This window comes from Sminthopsis crassicaudata, chromosome 4 (genome assembly GCF_048593235.1).
Source record: "Sminthopsis crassicaudata isolate SCR6 chromosome 4, ASM4859323v1, whole genome shotgun sequence".
In the NCBI taxonomy this organism is placed as follows: Eukaryota; Metazoa; Chordata; class Mammalia; order Dasyuromorphia; family Dasyuridae; genus Sminthopsis; species Sminthopsis crassicaudata.
Window position 1 is genome coordinate 430075863 of NC_133620.1, and position 13858 is coordinate 430089720.

The window sequence follows — 13858 nt, forward strand, 5'->3', positions numbered from 1 at the left end:
TTTATGCAAGTAAGCATATAGAGATATAATGTTTCCCTTTATTACCGCTTTAGTTGTATCTCATAAATTTTGGTATGTTGTTTCATTATTGTCATTCTTTTGGATGAAATTATTAATTGTGTCTATGATTTGCTGTTTCACCCATTCATTCTTTAGGATAAGACTGTTAGTTTCCAATTACTTTTTGATCTATTTCCCCCTGGCTTTTTAATTGAATGTAATTTTTATTGTATCATGATCTGAAAAAAATACATTTACTATTTCTGCCTTTCTGCATTTGATTTTGAGGTCTTTATGTCCTAATATATGGTCAATTTTTGTATAGGTTTCATGAACTGCTGAGCAGAAAGGGTATTCCTTTCTATCTCCATTTAATTTTCTCCAAAAAACTATCATACCTAACTTTTCTAGTATTCTATTTACCTCTAACTTCTTTCTTATTTATTTTGTGGTTTGATTTATCTAGTTCTGAGAGTGCAAAGTTGAGATCTCCCACTATTATAGGTTTGCTGTCTATTTCTTCTTGCAGCTCTCTTAACTTCTCCTTTAGGAGTTTTGTTGCTAGACCACTTGGTGCATATATGTTTAGTTTGATATTGCTTCATTATCTATGGTACCCTTTAGCAAAATATTGTTTCCTTCCTTATCTCTTTTAATTAGATTAAATTTAATTGCTTTTGCTTTTGCTTGATCTGAGATCAGGATGGCTACCCCTGCTTTTTTTAACTTCCTCTGAAGCATAATAGATTCTGTTCCAGCCTTTTACCTTTACTCTGCATGTATCACTCTGCTTTAAATGTGTTTCTTGTAAAGAATATATTTTAGGATTCTGGATTATAATCCAGTCTGCTATCTGCTTCCACCTTATGGGAGAGTTCACCCCATTCACATTTAATTTAAAACTACCAATTCTTTATTTCCTGCCATCTTCTTATCCCCAGATTATACTTTTCTCTTTCCTTTCCCCCTTTCCCTCCTCCCCAGTATTTAATTTGTGAGCACCACTTGCCTGAAGCAACCCTCTCCCCTTTTCTTATACCTTTCCCCTACTATTTCTGTTTTTCCTTCTATTTAGCCTACCCTTTCCTTTTTCATCTTTCCCCTCCCACTTTTCAAAAAGGTGAGAGAAGTTTCTCTATAAACCAAATATTGTCTAATATTTTCTCTTTAAATCAAATCTGATGAGAGTAAGATGTAATTTCTTTCATGTTACCTCCACTTTTTCCTTTTTCTGGTACTATCTCCTTTCTACCTCTAGTTCCTTTTTTTCTATTATAACAGTAAAATCAAATTATACATGCACTCTCTATGTATACCCACAACAGAAATACAGTTTTCAAGAGTTCTTTTTACCTTTTTATGCTTTTTCTTGAGTCCTATATTTAAAGGTCAAATTTTTTGTTTAGCTCTGGTCTTTTCATCAGAAATAAATGGAATTCACTTGTTTCGTTGAATGCCCATTTTCTGGCAATATTTTAAATTATCTTCTGCTATACTCCCAATATTCGTGAATTCTGCCAGTCTAGAACTAATTCAGAGGCTGAATTTGCTAATTAGTTGAGAGTCCTGGGAGAAGATCAGAAAAAATTGTGTGTCCTCTCCTCCGTCTTGACTCAACCCCACTGGGCTAATTGTGTTAGCAAGTTTTTCATATCATCAAACTCCATTGAGCCTAAAACTCTCTTTGTAACTTCTATCCTTTGCTCCTAACTAAAACTAAAATTCAAGAAACATTTATTAGGTCTTCATTGCTCATTAGAGCCAAGTGACTCTAATCTAATTAGTGATGACACCATTCTAGAGTTTATGATAAAGGAGAGGAAATCTTGCATGACCTGACATGTGACCTAGATTTGGGGGAAATAAGTTTAAAAGAAGTCAGAGGACTACTTCATGGAATAAAATGTTCCCAAGAATTCAGTTCAGAAGGGATGGGAGATGCTCAAAATGAAATTCTAAAGTTGTAAATGAAAATAATTCCAATAAAGAGGAGAAAAGAGGTTTGTCTGAAGAGAATGGTATATATGCCCAGGGAATTTACCAAACAATTTAATTTGTTCTTTTTTTTTTCTTCCCAGCTTTTTTTTTTTTTTTAGTTGTAAACCCAATTCACTGATCTCTTTCTCTATTTTATTCATGTAGCTATTTAGAGATATAAAATTTCTCCTAAAAACTGTTTGGTATGTTGTCCCATTATTGTCATTCTCTTAGATGAAATTATGGATTGTTTCTGTGATTTTTTATTTACCCCACTCATTTTTTAGAATTAGATTATTTAATTTCTAATTGGGTTTTAGTCTATCTTTCCCTGCCCCTTTATTGAATATAATTTTTATTGCATTATGGTCTGAAAAGGAAGCATTTACTATTTCTGCCTTTCTTCATTTGATTGTGATGGTTTTGCCCTCACATGCCCTAATACATGGTCAATTTTTGTGAAGATGGCATGTACTGCCAAGAAAAAGATGTACTCCTTTCGGTCCCTATTCAATTTTCTTCAGAGGCCTATCATATCTAGATTTTCTAGGATTCTATTAACCTCTCTAGTTTCTTGTTTATTTTGTGGTTAGATTTGTCTGATTCTGACTGGGCTGAAAGAGACAACAAAAGTACATATGGGGGGAAATAGGAGGGAGGGAAATAAAGAACTAATAACCACAACTGTAAATGTGAATGGAATGAACTCTCCTATAAAATGAAAGCAAATAGCAGAATAGATAAAAAAAAAAATAGAATCCTACAATATGTTGTTTACAAGAAACACATTGGACACAGAGAGACATACAGAGTAAGGGTAAAAGGCCGAAACAGAATTTATCATGCTTCATCTGAAGTAAAAAAAAAAAGCAAGGATAGCAATTCTGATCTCAGATAATGCAAAAGTAAGAATAGATTTTATCAAAAGGGATAAGGAAGGAAAGTATGTCTTGATAAAGGGTACCATAAATAATGAAGTAGTAACAATAATAAATGTATATGCACCAATTGGTAGAGTATTAAGTATTTTTTAAAAGGTTATCAAGAGAATACTGAGTCTTTATCCCAAAGAGATCATAAAAAAGGGAAAAGAACCCATATGTGCAAAACTGTTTGTAGCAGCTCTTTTTATAGTGGCAAGGCACTGGAAACTGAATAATGAATGCCCATCAGTTGGGGAATGGCTGAATAAGTTATGGTATATGAATGTTATGGAATATTATTGTTCTTTAATAAATTATGAGCAGGCTGATTTCAGAAAAGCCTTGAAAGCCTTACATGAACTGATTCTAAGTGAAGTAAGTAGAAGCAAGAGAACACTGTCCACGGCAATAAGATTATGTGATCAACTGCGATGGATTTGACTCTTTTCAACAATGAGGTGTGATTCAAAGCAATTCCAATAGACTTGTGATGGGAAGAACCATTCACATCCAGAGAGTGAATATAGAGACTGAATGTGGATAAAACTTTAGTTGTTTATTTGCTTTCTTTCCCCCCTTTTTATTCAATTTTTCTTGTGCAGCATGACAAATGTGGAAGAAGAATTGCACATGTTTAACCTATATTGGATTGCTTGCTATCTAGGGGAGGGAGAAAGAGGGAGAGAGTGAAAAAATTTTGACAAAGGTGAATGTTAAAAACTATTTTTGAATGTATTTGAAAAAAATAAAAGTATTAAATAAAAAGGAGACTCAAAGTAAGATTGCTACCCAAGATAAATGAGGCAGAAAAAGTATCTTTCTCCCCTTGAAGAACTCAAGTCAGTTGGCCCAGATAAACTACATCCTTAGGCCTTGAAAGAACTGGCAGATATTATTTCTGAGTCATCTTCAGTAATATTTTAAAGTACCTCAAGCTACTATTGTGGAGAAGATGGAAAGATGTGAACTATACCATAAGACAATTAATTAAGATTCAGACTAACTTAATTGACTAAATTCAGAGTGATTATTAGTGGTTCACAGGAGAAGGAAATTTCTATTGGAAGACTTTAAAATTCTTACCTGGGTAAGATTTAGACAGAATTATCATCATATTTCATTATCATCAGTTGCAAATGACTAAAAAAAAATAGACTAAAAAGACAGGGTCAAAAAGGATCTTAGGCTAGAGCATTGGCCTAAATCTAATAAGTTAAAATTCACTAGAAATGAGTGAAAAGTCATACTTAAATGTAAACTTCACAAGTATAACATGAGGAAGGCTTGGCTAGGTAGCAATTTTTCTGCAAAATGATTTAAAGGTTTTAAGGTGCTGCATACTCAATATGAATCTGCAGCATAATTTAACAGAAAGCCTACGTAATTAAGGTCACATTTTTGTGGTTGCTTAGTTGTTTCAGATGGCTGACTTCCATGACCTCATTTGAGGGTTTTTTTTGGCAGAAATACAGGAGTGGCTTGCTATTTCTTTTTTCAGTTCATTTTACAGATGAGAAAATAGGCAAATAGGGTTAAGTGACTTGCTCAAGGTCACACAGATAGTAAGTGTAAAGCCAGATTTGAACTCAGGAAGATGGACCTTTCTCACTCCAAGCCCCACATTTTACACACTGTAGGGCCTAGCTGCCCTTACATGATGTCTATTATATTGAGAATAAACAGAACTGTGAAAGACAATAGTAGTGATGGGCATTTGCATAGTACTCCATAGTTTGCAAAGCACTTTGGGTGATTTTTCCTTATTGATCCCTAACACTTGCCATGTTCTAGTACTGTGATCAATACTAAACATATAAAGAAAGCAAAAACAATCCCTGCCCTCAATAAAATCTGAGTTCAAATTCCACCTCAGACACTTAAGTAAACAGGGTGAGCCCAGGCAAATCACAATTTCTATTTGTCTCCATTTGTTCAATTGTACAATGAGATTAATCACAGCTCCTGCCTTCCGGGTGGCTGTGAAGATCAGACAAGATAATAATTATAAAAGTGTTTGGCACAGCACCTGATAAATGGTACATGTTTAATAAGTGATCATTTCCCGTTTTCTTTTATATTCATCCCCCATGGGAAGAATGAGGAGTACTAGGTAGAAGCTGCAGAGAGAGACAGATCTAGTCTTGATTCAGGGGAAAGCATTTGGAGGTATCCCAAAATGGAACGACCCACTTGAAGAGTTAGTATTATCTCGCTCCCTGGAGATCTTCAAGTAAAACCCAGATGGAATATTACAGGATGAATTTCTTTTGAACATGGATTAGCTTAGCTGGTTGCCAAGGTTCCTCCTAGCTCTTAAATTCGGCAACACTTTCAAATGTTAGGTTTTGCCAAATGTGATGGCGCTCACCAGTAATTTCTGCCACCAGGGAGGTGAAGGGGAGCAAATCACTGGAGCTGAGACCTACCTAGTTAAGGAGGAGTGAACCCCTTCAGGTTACAAAGGAAGTCAAAACTCGGAGGCCAGTTAGATTGGGACATGTGAGTAGCCCAAGACTGGAAATAGAGAGAACTTGTCTTTTAAAAATAATAAAAAATAAGAAGTGTCAGGTATTATTATTATTAAAAACTGATTTCTTGTCCCTCCTGAATCTTCTCTAGGATAAGAACCACTGGCTTATAGGTTCCTAAATCAGGACTGGAAAAAAGTCTTAGATAATTTCTAGTTTAATCCCTTTATTTTATAGATGAAGAAAAAGGTCCCCAGAAGCTATGACTAATGGAAAGGCACATGGGCAGTAAGTAGAAAAAGAAAGATATGTTCTGAAGAACCTAGATCCATGATGTTTTCCCCAAATCATTCTGCTTAATAGCATTAGTTTGTCAAATGTGATACCCAGAACTGGCTATTATCCTCCAAATGGAGTCTAACCAAGTCTAGTGAGCTGGACTACCAACCCCCCTCATTCCTGACACCACACAGACTTAGATCTTAATTAATTTGATATATGTCTGATTGGACTGTTTAAACCCAGTCAATTGAATTGAACATTGAGAATACAAACATGTATTCTCAAAAAGGAGGCTTCAGTATATGGCATGAAACATTGAACCAAGCCCATTCTTAGTGAAAGGGATAAAGGATTTAGGTCTGGATTTCTTCCTCTAGGAATTAAGGCTTTGGGATTCTTTCAGCTCTGGAAACCATGAATTCAGATCCAAGCCCTTCACTTTCCCAGGGAAAAAACTGACTTTTTTTAAACAGATGTGCCGAGTCCCATGCCAGGGAACCCAGCACCTGTTGAAATCAGTCTGGCCTGCTGTTTGTCTTGGATGTCTCCTAAGTCTCACAGCACCTTCTCTGATGGGTTCTCTCTCCCAAAACTGTTTTTTTTTTTTTTTTTAAATGAAGATGGATATTGTGGATGGGAGTGGAAGTTTCATCTTTCTGGGGATTTCAACAGCCCAAAATTACCCATTTGAAGGTGCGTGGGCACACACACACACACACACACACACACACACACACACACTCCCTGCCTGGCTCTTTTCAAAATGGGGAAACAATGCCTGGAGTGCAGCCAGTGGTGGAGCTGGAGGTGGAAGGGAGCCGAACACCCAGATTTCTTAACTTCCTTCCCGCTCTCCCACCCTAGCCCACCCACCAATATCACAATGGAGTTAGGAATCTTAGACAGAGGTCCTGACTGTGTGTCTCCAGTGGGAATGAGGGGCATGGGTGGAGTTCCCTAGGGGGTCTTTCATACTTTTCATGAGGGTCCTTAAAGCCAGAATGTGCTGCCAGAGCAGGGAAATAGGGGATGGGGATGTCAGGGAATGATATTTGGTAGCTAGGAATTGTGGTTTTTAAGTGTATCTGCTGAGTTCCTTAGATCTCTTAACTCTCTGCACAATTAGATTTATACTACCCAAGAAGATGAGCAGGGTGGATACGGGGCCTTTCCTCTGCTTCCAGGCATGTCTGCCCCTCAGAACAGTGGGCAGCTCTCCTATTGAACATAGGAAAAAGGAAAGGATGTTCAAGTCAGTCAGTGATGAAGAGGAAGAGGAAAAGGAGAAGGAGGAATAAGAGAAAGAGGAGGAGGAGGAAGAAAAAGAGGTAATATCCTGATACAATATATATTCTCATACAAGACTTGGAGTCAGGAAGTCTCGGATTCAAATGCTACCTCTGATAAGTCTTTACTATATGACACGGGCCAGGCAACTCAGCCCCTATGCTGGATATCTCAGTCAACTCCCTAGTATTTTTCTACTAAGGTATAGAGTAGCTGCATCTGCCCTTTGCTGGGGGAGAGAATTCCTTAAAATGCAAAAATCATGGATAATAAAAATAATAACTCATATCGTTAATGCTTTAAGATCTTCAAGGGGCAGCTCGGTGGCGCAGTGGGTAGGGCACCAGCCCTGAAGTCAGGAGGACCTGAGTTCAAATCTGGTCTCAGACACTTAACACTTTCTAGCTGTGTGACCCTGGGCAAGTCACTTAACCCCAATTGCCTCAGCAAAAGAAAAAGTTCTTCACCAAAATCCTAAGAGTTTGGTAATGCAAATAACATTATACCTATTTTATAGATGAGGAAAAGAGATGTCTTTAGAGGTAGCTAAGTGATACAGTGGAGAGGGCACTTCCAAGTTTGAATATACATAGACTTGAGTGCAAATCCTGTCTCAATCATTGATCAGCTGTGTGAACCTGGCCAGGTCATTACTTAACTATTTTGATCTTTGCCTTTCCTATCTATAAAATGGGGATAATAAACATAAAACCTTCCATGATGCTTGCATGAACATCAAACAAGATAATCTACATAAAAATTAGATATAAAATCTATATGTAAAATAAATATTACTAACCTTAAAATATCATTGCTGTTATTGACCCACATCCAACTCTTTGTGACCCCATTTAGGGTTTTGTTGGCAAAGATACTGAAGTGGTTTGCCATTTCCTTCTCCAGCTCATTTTACAGATGAGGAAACTGAGGCAGACAGGGGTAAGGGATTTGTTTAGGGTCAAACAGCCAAGAAGTGTTTCAGGCTGCATTTGAATTCAGGAAGAAGAGTCTTTTGGACCAGGTCTGACACTTGATCCATTGGGCAGCCCAGCTTCTCTAAAGCACTATTTAAATGGTAATTATTATTAGAATCAGTGTGGATTTGAGCTAGTCCTGTGATGAGGTCATGACTATTTCATGGGTGGGTAAGTAGAACACGGCAGTAACGGAGTTCAGGTAACTCTGGAGGTAGGGGAATGACCCAGAGGAAGGAGAGATTCAATCAAGAAACAAGGGCTCCTCGGAGGTCTAAGATCACAAGCCCTTTCAGTTAATGTGCATCACAGGTAGGTTCTTTCAGCTAAGTTCAATGTTTTCCCCCATACCATGATGCTTCTGCTCACCCCATACTGGAGACGAGGAGAAACCAGAGAAAGTGAGGAAGGGAAGAGGGAAAGGCTTCATTCACAATCTGCAGGCACTGGATCAAATTTTACCCAACAGGAGGATGTAGAACGGAGGCTCAGCAACCCAGGAAACACAGACACTTCTGCTCTGTGGAGGGAGGATGCCCTTGGCCCCTGCTGACTGTACATCATGACCTGCTCACAGAGAAGTCAGGGAGCACCTCATAGAAACAGATGTAGCCCTAGGAGATACTATAAAATACTATAAGATATTTAATATGTATGGGAATGCCTGCCATCTAGGGGAGGGGGGGAGGGAAGGAGGGGAAAAATTTGGAACAGAAGGGAGTACAAGGGATAATGTAAAAAAAAATAAAATTACCTATGCATATGTACTGTCAAAAAATGTTATAAATATAAAAATTAATAAAAAAATTTAAAAATAATAATAATAAATAAAATAAAATGTTAAAAAAAAAAAAAAGAAACATGTAGCTTTGGGGCCTGGAATAAGGAATTAAGGACCCCACAAGTAGTCATCTTCCTGGAGTTTTCTGCTTTTCCAGAAGCAAGAAACTAATAATAATAATAATGATACCACCCATTTACTTCCTGTTGATGAAGCCCTTTTCTCCAGGCCTTATAATGTTGGCAATGAAAGTACACACACACACACATATATGAACATAATCAAGAAAATAGGAGTATAAATATATGTGTATACACACATTTCACTGATAAAGAAACAGGCCCCTGATCACATAGCCATTAATAATAGCTGACATTTCTATGGTATTTCATGTACACATGTATCTTACTTCACAGCAGTCACAAAAGGTAAGCCAGTAGCCCGAAAGCTGATTGTTAAATGTTCAATGTGAGCAATCGGCAAACACAAGACTTGATTTATCGTTTTATTGGTTGTCTAGACTTGAGAAAGTGATGGGAAGATGTTAATAATGAACATTAATATTTAAAATGTGTGGAGTGTGTGCATTTAATTTTTTCCCTTGGAGAACTGATTATAAAAACATTTTCTAGCATGTCTCTGCAGATGGATCTGCAGAAATTCCTTTTTCTCTTCTTCCTCCTCCTCTTCATCGGTAAGGAAACTGGCTCATGAGCTAAGTGATTTCCCCATGGCCACCTGTCTGGGGAACAGAGGAAGCTGACAGTCAGACGCAACTCCCATGGCAGACCTCATGCCCTGCACTCTTGGCCGGACCATCAAGCTTTGGACTTTGTAGAGATGTAACAGAACCAGATTGTCTAATAAGGAAAGGTGACAGGACTTTCCTTGAGGAGCTGAGATGAAAGGCTAAGTTTGGGGCAACTAATTGTTCTGTTTTTTTGAAAATGGAAGGAAGGGGGCAATGGATAAAGTCCCAGCTTTGAAGTCAGGAGGACCTGAATTCAAATCCAGACTCAGACACTTAATTCTTTCTAGCAACCCCAATTGCCTTACCCCAAAATAAATAAACAAATAAATAAAATAAAAAATGAAGAAAGCACAGTGAGTCTGTGTGGCCTTCACACCTTCCTCTGGCCCCATACCTACCTTCTATGACTTCATACTCTTCTGTTCCCGAACCCAGAGGTAGCTTGTCTTGCAAATTAGGGCTCAGAGGAAAGGGGAGGCAGTCAGAACATGTGCAGAGAACATGGTCATCTCCTCTCTCCCACCTCTTCCTTCCCTTCTTGAAATATATTCTGTTCGGAGATTGTACACAATAACAGCAAGAACATGCAATGATCAACTTGGATCTTCTCAGTGGTTCAGTGATCAAAGCAATCCCAATAGACTTTGGGCAGAAAATGACATCTGCATCCAGAAAAAGAACTAAGAATGCTGAATGTAAATCAACACATGCTATGTTCACTCCTTTTTTCTTTTTCTTTTTCTTTTTTTTAAATTTCTCTTGTGGTTTTTCCCTTTTGCTCTGATTTTTCTTTCCTAACATGATTCATAAAACAATGTGTATTTAAAACAAATAAAAATTTAAAATAGAACATATATACGTATATTCAGGGAGATATAATGGAGGGAGAGGAGGAAGCTCTACCCTGGACCTTTATAGTAACAGTCCTTCCCTCTGGTATCTCCCAGAAGCAGGTTGGGTATACCTAAGAGTCCAGGATATGGCTGTATGGCTGGAGGAACAGGGAAAGATGTCTGAGCAGATCAGATAACGCGCTAGCTTTATCTTATTTCAATATATAGAGAAGAATTGACTGAGTGACAATCATGGGGTGGGAGGAGCTGGTGGAGGAAGAGAATGAGAGCTTTAAACATCCAGAGGAGCAAGAAGAAAGGGAGAAGTCCATTCCAATGCCAGGGGATGAGAAGGTCTCTTCCCAGTTAGTTCCCATCCTAAGCTGGTGGCTGGGTCACTCTAGCCTGGAGGTGGTAGAGGGGATCTAAATGTCCATTGGGAGGATGGAGAGAAAGGTAGAGAAGGGGAAATCGGCCCTAAGGTATGATGTGAGTATGGGGAGGGGGGGAAGCCATGGGATTCTGGGAAGCACCTTCATCCTGCCCCCAGCCTCCTCTTGTTCTAGACAAGGAAACAAGCCCAGAAAAATAAGCCAGTTGACCCGAGAGCCCATTTGAAGGGTACAGAGGGGTGTTATTTCACTCCCTCTTATCTGCTTAGCCACAATACTATATATCCTGGGGTGGATGCTGAAAGGTACCCCACCCTCCCACCCTCTCAGCTGCTTCCTTTGAACAGAGAGATGCTTTCACTAGATGACTCCAGAAGGTGGGAGGGAGCGGACTCCAGCCTTGAACAAGAATAAAGACTTTGTTCTAGGGCCATAGGCAGACAGGGCAGGGCTGACCTAATGGGAGTTTGGGGTGAGGGCGGGAGCACCCAAGATCTTTAGATGCATATGTGAAGCTGTGTGGAGAGAGAAGGGAGGGAACAGGGGAGACAGGAAGGAGATGTCTTTTCTTTTCCTTGTTACTGTGAAAACCCCTATCAAATTTAGTGGGTATCTGAGCTCTGGTACCTCCCAAGAGAGAGATTTCATCACTTTACTTGTTGGGAAATAAAAGGAGAGTTTGCCTAATGGGATTGAGCGAGATGAGTAAAGGTAGCGGGTGAATTTATATCAGGAGGTGTTTGTAACAAAATCACTGATCCTGGGGTTTAATCAGCTTTCCAGGGGTCATCTCCACAGCCCCTCTGCCTCTGACAATCAATACCAGGCCAGACAGATGGGGGCCTCTCTCGCTGCTCTTCCTAACCCATCAATTGTGTGTGTTATTTGGTTAGCACCACTGCTAGATAAACAGCTTCTCGCCCTGTTGGGCCAAAAGCTCCAGTTGGTGGCTGGATGGGAGAAAGGAGAGACCAGAGCCTGGAGAGAATCCAGGCAGCGACAACATTAAAAGAGAATGATGGAGTTATCTGTAAATGGAGCTGGGAGCTCACCCAACTCTTCTCCATTAAAGTTGGCTCATTGGCTCTCCCCTGCTCCCCTCTCCCCCACTGAGCTCACCCCTTCATCTCAGGGCTGAAGCCTGGGCTTTGAGACTGGATTATCTGCCAGGCCCTGCTGTAAGGGGCAGCTTCATGCTCTCCAAAGGGCACTGACTCTGGAAGACCCAGCTCCGAGTCCTTCCTCTGGCCCGAGGACCAGTGACTTCTTCCCTCTCTGGGCTTCAGGTTGCTTTAAATGGGGATAATAATACCAGCTCTTCTTTCTGAACAGGGTAGTTTGTGCTACAGAAATACCTTCCTGGCAGCTCAGAGAACTCCGAGTCTTTAAGATATCCAGGCTTCCGGAAGAGATCATGAGAGTTAAGACCCCGGGTCTGTGCCCCTTCTTTCTTTCCTTTCTCTCTCAGTGGAAAAATGTTGTCATCCAGCCCAGCTCTTTTTATTGACCCCTTTACTCTCCCAACCCAAAGGCTGAGGGACACAAGTTGACTTCTCTGATTTACAGAACGAGGCAAGCTCCATTTATCTTTTTTTCCCCTGAGGCAATTGGGGTTAAGTGACTTGCCCAGGGTCACACAGATAGGAAGTGTTAAGTGTCTGAGGCAAGATTTGAACTCGGATCCTCCTGACTTCAGGGCCAGTGCTCTATCCACTGCCCCATCCTACTGCCCCCTCTCCATTTACTTTCCTTCCTAAAAATCCATCTGTTTGAGAAAGGAATCCAAGGGCTCCCCCAAGATTTTGCTGGGAGACAGGGGCAAAGAGAGGAAGATTAGATCCAATCTTTAAAAACTTGGGCAAGTGTAGGCTAGCCGAGCAACCTGGAAGAATGAGGAAGGAGCGAAATAATGCCCTGGGCTGGGCCGAGAGGTCCAGAAGAGTGACCTCCTGGAGCCAGAGGCAAAAGTGAGCTGGCAGAGACAAGGCCAGGAGGGGATTCAGCCACCAGGGCCTGGCTTGGGGCCCAGCCTGGAAGGGTGTGGGATACAGCCTGGCTACGAGGTCAAGGATTACCCGGCAGGGGCCTGGACAGAGGCCCAGCCTCCAGTGGCCGGCAGAAGTGGTCTGGATGTGGGGCAGGGCCGTTTGCCAGGGTGGGCATTAACTGAGCAATTGGCTCATTTGCATGTCCTAATTAACCGTAAAATTAGGCCTCGGGGCAGAATTGAGCTGTTGCTCTCTCCCTCCTCCATCTCTTTTTTGTTCATTCTTGCCTTTTTGGGCTGGGGCGCTGGGCGGAGAGGAAGGAGGGAATAAGTCTAACCTCTCCTGTAGCCTCAGCTGGGAGCCCAGGAGAGGGGAGGGGGTGGGGACAGACATTAATTATAGAGAAAAATTAATTGGCTATCAGTTTTCATTAGTGATGGCGTCAAGTGAAGAAGGAGGAAGGCAGCTGAAGTCCCAGCCCCCGAGTCCTGACTCCTAGGCACAAAAACATGTCTCCGGCTAACGGTTCGCCATTATCTGGACTGGATGCGGGCGTGAATGATCCAAATAAAGGGAAATGGGAACAAAAAACTCTGGGACCCGGGTGGGGAATGTGCAATGGTTCTGTCTCTCTCTAGCAATGGACACATAATACATTCATATACATATAGAGGTACACACACATATATAGATATATATGTATATAGAGCTGCTATACAAACATGTGTTATACATACACGTGTCGGGGCATAATATATACCTTCCCCGACTGGTTTTCTCATGCTTATCCATGAAGCCCTGAAAGAAATTACTAGGTGGCAGAGAGAGGAAGTCCGCTAGTGGTTAACAATAGCCCCGGTTAATACGAAAAAGATGGAGCATCCGCAGCAGAGACCCAAGAGCTGGAGCCTGCCACAAAAGATGCCCTCCCAAAAAAGCTGGAAAGGGATAAACCGGCAATAGGGACTAAGATGAGATTTACTAAAGCAGCAAAGCGGAAGGCGAGTTTGGGTTTTTCCTTCGCCCAGTTCAGTTTCAGATGGGCAGCTTGGTGTAGTGCCTACAGCACTTAGATGGGGGCCGGGAGTCCTGAGTTCAAATACTACCTTAGATACACTGTGTGGTCCTGAGCAAATCGTTAATCTATTGTTGTTCTCGGCACCTCTTTGAGACTAGGAATTCTTGGGCCGATGAAACCCCCG